This window comes from Scardinius erythrophthalmus (genome assembly GCF_964197995.2).
Source record: "Scardinius erythrophthalmus genome assembly, chromosome: 14".
NCBI lineage: Eukaryota > Metazoa > Chordata > Actinopteri > Cypriniformes > Leuciscidae > Scardinius > Scardinius erythrophthalmus.
Genome location: NC_138234.1, coordinates 7,713,579 through 7,720,929, shown reverse-complemented (window position 1 = coordinate 7,720,929; position 7,351 = coordinate 7,713,579). Strand labels below are relative to the sequence as shown.

The 7,351-nt window shown below is 37.9% G+C and overlaps 1 protein-coding gene across 1 annotated transcript in view; it reads left to right on the top strand.

Annotated features, from left to right (window-relative positions):
* Nucleotides 1-639: 639 nt before the first annotated feature.
* The window catches only part of LOC308702298 (uncharacterized protein), a 52,307-nt gene continuing 45,595 nt past the window's right edge, over nucleotides 640-7,351 (top strand). Inside the window, exons 1-2 of the transcript XR_014031571.1 lie at nucleotides 640-840; nucleotides 5,174-7,109. The gene's annotated coding sequence lies outside the window, so the exon portion shown is untranslated. The remainder of the gene's footprint in view (nucleotides 841-5,173; nucleotides 7,110-7,351) is intronic.

The following is a 7,351-nucleotide window of genomic DNA, read 5'->3' as shown; positions in this document are numbered from 1 at the left end:
TTCATGTGTTCACCTTGATAATAAAAGATTAAGCAGGATGTGTCTGTGTAATTATTTCTTTAGACAAGGACAGAAGATCAAAAAGTTTGAAACCATCACAGAAATTCTAATGGTTTATATTAAAATAGTAACCATTGGCTTTTTACCATTTAAACCACTACATAATTCTTTTTTGTAGTGTGTTCGGGACATATTCCATTAGGATTTAATGCCCCCACCAATACAACCCAACACATAGAGACCCACAGAGACTACAATTCCCATTACAACCAATAAATTCCCATGAAAAACATTAAATCCAATAGAATTTCTGTAATGGTTTCTATAGTTTTTTTTTTTTACCTTCACTTTTATAAGAAATACAGCCGCCAGGTTTCAAACCTGCCAACACTGGATTGGGCTGTCAAAGCAGCCATGTGGTTCACTACAGGAGTGAAGCAGTGTGTTTGCTTCAGACGTCATTTTCACGTGACTAGTGACGTAATGATACAAGCTCCGAAGCAGTGGTTCATTGCAAGGACCGTTCGAGTTTGAAGCAAGCTTCGGAGCGTTGGTGTCAGACGTAACATCACTACTTGCAACACGAATGACTCATTTGAACCGCTTCATTTAAGCTATTGAACTTTTCAGTCACTATACGGCATTTGGAGCAGCCATTTTGACGGTATCGCGAAATATTCACCTATTCTGGACGCTGGCGTCCAAATCAAAGAGTTGCTGACCCATCCGGACTCGTGATACCGATAGCCTGCTAAGCTTTTGTAAGCTTTTAATGAAGCTCCGGTGTAGCGTGATGGCAAGTGAATAAGGTAGCTGTAAATGTCACCGAACTCAATGTCAGTAAGTTTTTCTACACATTTAATGCCTGTAAAAAGAACTTGTGGTGCTTCATAAGGATCTATGATTCCTAATTCCTTTATCTTACTCTTGTATATTTCTTTTTGTGATGACATGACGTGAAGAGTTGCCTAGCTGACGGCCGCTGCGCTAGATAGTGGTCAGTGTTCGTCTAAACCAGTGACCGCGACGCTGAAGTGTGTGAGAACAAATGAATAACATAAGTGCGAACCACGAACATTTATTTATTTGGATTAAATATTTAAATATTACATTTTAATCGTTCTGTGTCATTTTTAATTCTCAATCTTTTCACTATTCACATGTTTATGGCCAAAATGCTATAATATTCAAAGTTGACTGTCGTTCTCCTCTACCCTGAGTAGCCTACATTAAATAGCCTAACGTTAGCCTATTTAACATCGTTACAGGCACCTCGCGAGCATTCTTTCATTCAACTATTTTAAAAGACTGGAATAAACACCAGCACACACAAGCAATCTTTTTTTTATTGTCAATTTAATTAAAAAATGTAAACCCAACAGGTATGAAATGTCAGAAAGAGAAAAAAAAAACTGTTAATGGGAAGACGAGCATATATAGGACTGCTGCAGCTTAGTGGATAAATATATTTAGCCTATTTTTTATTCAGATTGCACAGTTGGAAAGAAAATATATTTATAGGAACATTTCAGCAGGCTCAAGATAATTAATGCAGTTACCATTATTCATTATTTTAATCAATTCGCAGCCATAAAACGTGATAATCCGCATTTACATGTATGTAGGTGCGCTGAAGTATTCCGTCAAAATGGCTGACACGCGGCTAGGGGTCACGTGACTGGGAGATCCCTATAGGGAATATAAGAGAGAGAATCATTTAAAATGAATTACAGAGAATGCAAGATGTGAATGAGCTTTGATCATTTAGTAAGACTGGTTAATTCAGTTGGCCATTGTGGGCTGAAAAGTTAGTTGAAGATGATAAAAAGCTTTATTTAAAAAAAAAAAAAAAAAAATCCTGTTTGGTTGAATAAGCAATGTTTTATATAACTTATAACTATGGGATCAAATTCCCGCCAAATATATAGCGGTCGCGTATAAAAAAATAATAAGCGTAAATCAAAAATTTAAAAACACGTAAAAATATATTGCACAAACTGAAAAAAAGAATGCAAAATGATCAGAATAGCAAACAACGTGGTCACGGATCAAAATATAATAAGCGTGAATAAAGAAATAACAAGCATGAATAAAAACTTTAAACACATTAAAAGTTATTTTGCACAAAACTTAAACTTATGGTCATGCTTTGTTAAAAAGTATGGTTTTATTACTGTGTACTTTGTGCTTTCTTGCATTTTCTGCTCATATTTTACTCTTTTGTACGCTTGTGATGTTTTTCTCTTCGCTCTTCTTTCTATGTTCTGCGCTTGCTCTTCCAAATGTTGCAGTTCGAGTTTCATGTAAATTAGGGCGGGCTTAAGCGTCACCATTGGTCCACTAGTTCTAGATTGACAGATACTCCTCTAGCCAATCAATCGAAGAGGGGAGTTGACGTCACACCAATGCGACTCGTGGCTACTGATGCTTACTTGTTATACAGGGGAAGACGACCATCAACAGGACACCTTTAAACTGCATGTGTGCCTGCAACTCAAACTGTTGCCGGTATACGTATACCTGGCAATATGGTATAGTTAAATTCGTCATCCTAACAACGACCTGTTACAGTTATGCCTGTCTGATGATCCATCATTCACCTCTAATGCACTGGACCTGGCACCGCGAACGTCGATCTTCTCCAAGCAGCCACCACCACCTACTGGCCGTTTTACTTTCATATTTAAAATCATATTTAATCAATAACAAGGATGTGTAATGTCGGTCCTGACTCCTGGGTGCAGAGTTTAGCTCCTTCAACCCTAATCAAACACACCTGAACCAGCTAATCATCGTCTTTAGGATATTTAAGACAGGTGAGGTTTTTAATCGGAGTTGACGCTAAACTCTGCAGGACAGCGACACTCTAGAAACAGCGTTACCTATCGCAGATGGAGATGTTACTGTATTCAAATTTTAAGCTATATTTAAAACATTAATTCTAAAGTAATATGCAATTATGTAGCTATGTAATTAAACACAGTAAGTTTGTAATAAACCACTGTATTAAATTCAACTGGTTTCTCTATATCTTCTCTGTAACACAATCATTTTCAATAATCTTGTCAAATTTGGCGAGGTTAATAAAAAAAAGGTAGGCAATACGTAGCGGCGAAAGGTCAAAGTCCTAAAGTCTTCAGACAATGGCCGTTTTTAACTTAGTTTTTGCGACGAATTGTAGTGTTTCATAATTGCAGGATGTTTCGCTAACAGCAGCCTTAACATATTGGCATCATGAGCCAAGTAATATTGTTTAACACCAATTACCTGTGTGCACATTAACATTCTCATGTATCTAAAAAAAAAATGAATTTAATTATTTATGTCCAGAGTTCAGATATAGCTTTACTGCTTGAAAGTCTTTTGTAAAGTTAAATTGAACTGCCGTCTTCCCTTGTAAGTGTAGCACTCCTGAAAAAGAGTATAATGATTAAAGAAAAATGAAACAAAAGAGAGTGCAGCAGTGCTTCTTTGTTGTTATATTTACTCAGAATGAAGTGCTTCACGGGCGCGCACCACCCACTGAAGTGTGCGGTGACGTAATCACGCTGGTATGCCAAGCGAAAATAATTAATTTAATAAATGCACATATCAAAGCACAAATAAGAAATTGAACAGTATATAAAAGTATTAGAAAATAACATTTTAGTATATTATAATGGGATTGAAGAAATTGTACAAACATAAACAGCTTGTACCACGAGTCGCATTAGTGTGACGTCAACTCCCCTCTTCGATTGATTGGCTAGAGGAGTATCTGTCAATCTAGAACTAGTGGACCAATGGTGACGCTTAAGCCCGCCCTAATTTACATGAAACTCGAACTGCAACATTTGGAAGAGCAAGCGCAGAACATAGAAAGAAGAGCGAAGAGAAAAACATCACAAGCGTACAAAAGAGTAAAATATGAGCAGAAAATGCAAGAAAGCACAAAGTACACAGTAATAAAACCATACTTTTTAACAAAGCATGACCATAAGTTTAAGTTTTGTGCAAAATAACTTTTAATGTGTTTAAAGTTTTTATTCATGCTTGTTATTTCTTTATTCACGCTTATTATATTTTGATCCGTGACCACGTTGTTTGCTATTCTTATCATTTTGCATTCTTTTTTTCAGTTTGTGCAATATATTTTTACATGTGTTTTTAAATTTTTGATTCACGCTTATTATTTTTTTATACGTGACCGCTATATATTTGGCGGGAATTTGATCCCATATATAACTTAATAATTGTCATTTTCATCTAATTTTATTAGAAATAATAATTGGTTAAGCCACTTAAAGGTACGGTTGGCCTACGTGTGTGTACAAGTCAAGATCAGGATGACACCACCTCCGCCTCATTAGGTAATGTCTACTGTTATCCCATAAAACGCAACAAGCTCACAGACAGCTATCGCCAAAATAAAAACACATAAAACACAGATCCAATGTTATCAGCCTATAGCCTATGTGCTGTTTGGTGTAACAATGGACCGAGTTCCACATCTTTCCCCTCACCAAACACATAAATACTATTACGATTCTCATGTATTCGATTCGATTTCACAATGCGCTGCCACAGATCTTATATTATTTTATGTGACTAATTACATATTGATATTTGATAATATAATAATACATACAAAGTAATGCATGAGTCCCGCTCTTGACTTACAGAGACAGGGCAGAGCTACATAGGCAGTGCGTTCAGATTTTTTTTTAATGTAAATTATTTTTTTGTAAACACCAAAAAACAACAGCAATATATTCGATGAATGCCATAAGAAAACCAGCAGTAGGCTATAATCGATTATGGTCTGTTACTGGTGAAGTGTCCATGTCTGCATTGCAATGCATCGTAAAAATATTTATTTTAGCACCTCTATATGCTAAATTTAATTTATCGTTTAGGCCTAAGTGTCTATAGATGGATAATACAACTAACGTATTAAAATACTAACAAGGAAGTATCTGGTTTTGACTGAGGTTGAAGCAAAAAGTTCAGTATAGATTTTATTTATTATTTGTCTGTTAATTAATGATGGTATTCCTTACTGCTGAAATGCATGATAATTTGTTTTAATGTTTAAAAATATAACAAAGGCCCATGCATTGTCACTATTACACAACATCTTTGTAAATATATGTAAATGTTTTAGAGATCTATATGGATTCCTCTTATTTTGCAGCTACTTGTGACGCTAAATAATGGCATACCACAGAAACTGGAGGAAACGTCATGCTGAAGTGCTGTCTCTTGCAGATGATGATTCAAATAGCAGTGATGCAGATGGGTTACTGAGGGCTCGGTTCAGTGAGGATGAAACTGACTCTTTGCCACCTTCAGCCGATGGCAACATTTCAGATTATGACTCTGATGCGTTAGTGCTGTCTTCTGACACTGACTCTGAGGTTGCTGACAATTTGTGTGATGATTCTGCAGAGGAAACTGCTCCTGATCTGGGAGAGGAAATTGCAGCATGGGCAGCTACCAACAAATGCAAGCGATCTGGACTAAATGAACTACTTGATATTCTAAGGCGCCAAGGACATCGCCTCCCCAAGGATGCCAGAACCCTGCTGAAAACCCCTAAAAGAGTGGAAGTAGTTGATCTGTGTGGTGGACAATATGCCTACTTTGGTATTGCATCAGGAGTACTGAAGGTTTTATCCCAGAATCCTGTTTTCCATGAAGACCGAATAGATCTGTGCTTTAACATTGATGGCATTCCATTATTTAAATCATCAAGTCTGCAAATGTGGCCAATCCTGTGCAGTTTCCATGATTTTGCACCCTTCATTGTGGCACTCTACTGTGGAAAAGCAAAACCGAGCCCAGTTAAAGATTACCTCTCTGATTTTCTACAGGAGTTGCAGCAACTTATGCAAGATGGCATAGTCCATGGAGAGAAAGCACTGCAAGTGTCTGTAAAAGCCTTTGTTTGTGATGCACCAGCTCGATCATTCCTGAAATGCATAAAGAATCACAATAGCTACTTCGCATGTGAGCGCTGCACAGTTAAAGGCACCTATGTGGGACGAGTTGTTCTTGGTGCTACAGCGCCTGGTGTTGTTGCAAGGTCTGAAGCAGATTTCGGTAGACTTGCCTACAAAGACCATCAAATTGGGAAATCCCCACTGACACTAGCTGGAATTCCATGTGTTCGGCCATTTGCATTGGACTACATGCACTTGGTGTGTTTGGGTGTAGTTAGGAGAATGCTGCACTACATGCAGAGAGGACCCCACACATGCAGACTGTCATTTCAGCAAAGGAGTGACATTTCAGATAAACTAAAGGCATTGAATGGAGAACTACCTAGTGAGTTTGCACGGCAACCTAGGACTTTACTGGAATTGGACAGATGGAAGGCTACGGAACTTAGACAGTTTCTCCTTTATACTGGACCAGTGGTTCTAAGAAAAGTGGTTTCACCTGCTGTATACAAACACTTTCTTTCCTTGATGGTTGCGGTGTCAGTCCTTTTGAATTCGGATGATGCAGACCGTAAGGAACACTTAGACTATGCCCGAGAGCTACTCATGTACTTTGTGAAGAAGTGTGAGGTTATATATGGAAACACCTTCGCTGTATACAATGTTCATTCACTAATTCACTTACCAGATGATGTGGAACACTTCAACTGTTCACTGAATGGGATTTCATGCTTTCCATTTGAGAACTACCTGCAGACTCTAAAGAAAATGGTCAGACAATCTCGCAATCCTATAGCCCAAGTTGCCAAGCGTCTAGCAGAACTAGAAAATTCTACAAAATCTAAGCCTTTTACCAAAGAGAGCTTTACTCGCATATCCACAAGGCCAAGAGATTGTTGTTTCATCCTTCAGAACAAGGACTATGTCTTTGTGAAGGAAATGCATGAAGACGGCACCTTGGTTTGCGATGTGCTACGCCAATGCAACACAGAGAGTTTCTTCACTGATCCTTGTGATTCTAAACTGCTCAACATCGTCCGTGTTAGAGATATCAGTAGAACTACACGTCGACTGATCAGCAAACAGCAGTTGATTCGTAAAGTTGTCTGTCTGCCAGCCAACCCTGGTGAAGCTGACACAGGATTCATTTTGTTCCCCATGTTGCATGAAATAGAACGTAACTGAACTGTAAGTATATCACTGGTATCAACTAATGTTTTTAACTGCTCTTCCATTATCTTTGTGAGGTTGTGGAGGTTGTATATGATGCTTGTTCTGAGAATGTAGGGGAAAATGCTGCCCTTATATAGATTGCATGCAGCATCTTCAGAGAATGATTAAGCTGACCAGTTGTTACAACTGCAATAATATAGCTTTCCTGTAGCTTAGTGGTAAGAGCATTGCATTAACAACGAAAGGTTGTGGGTTCG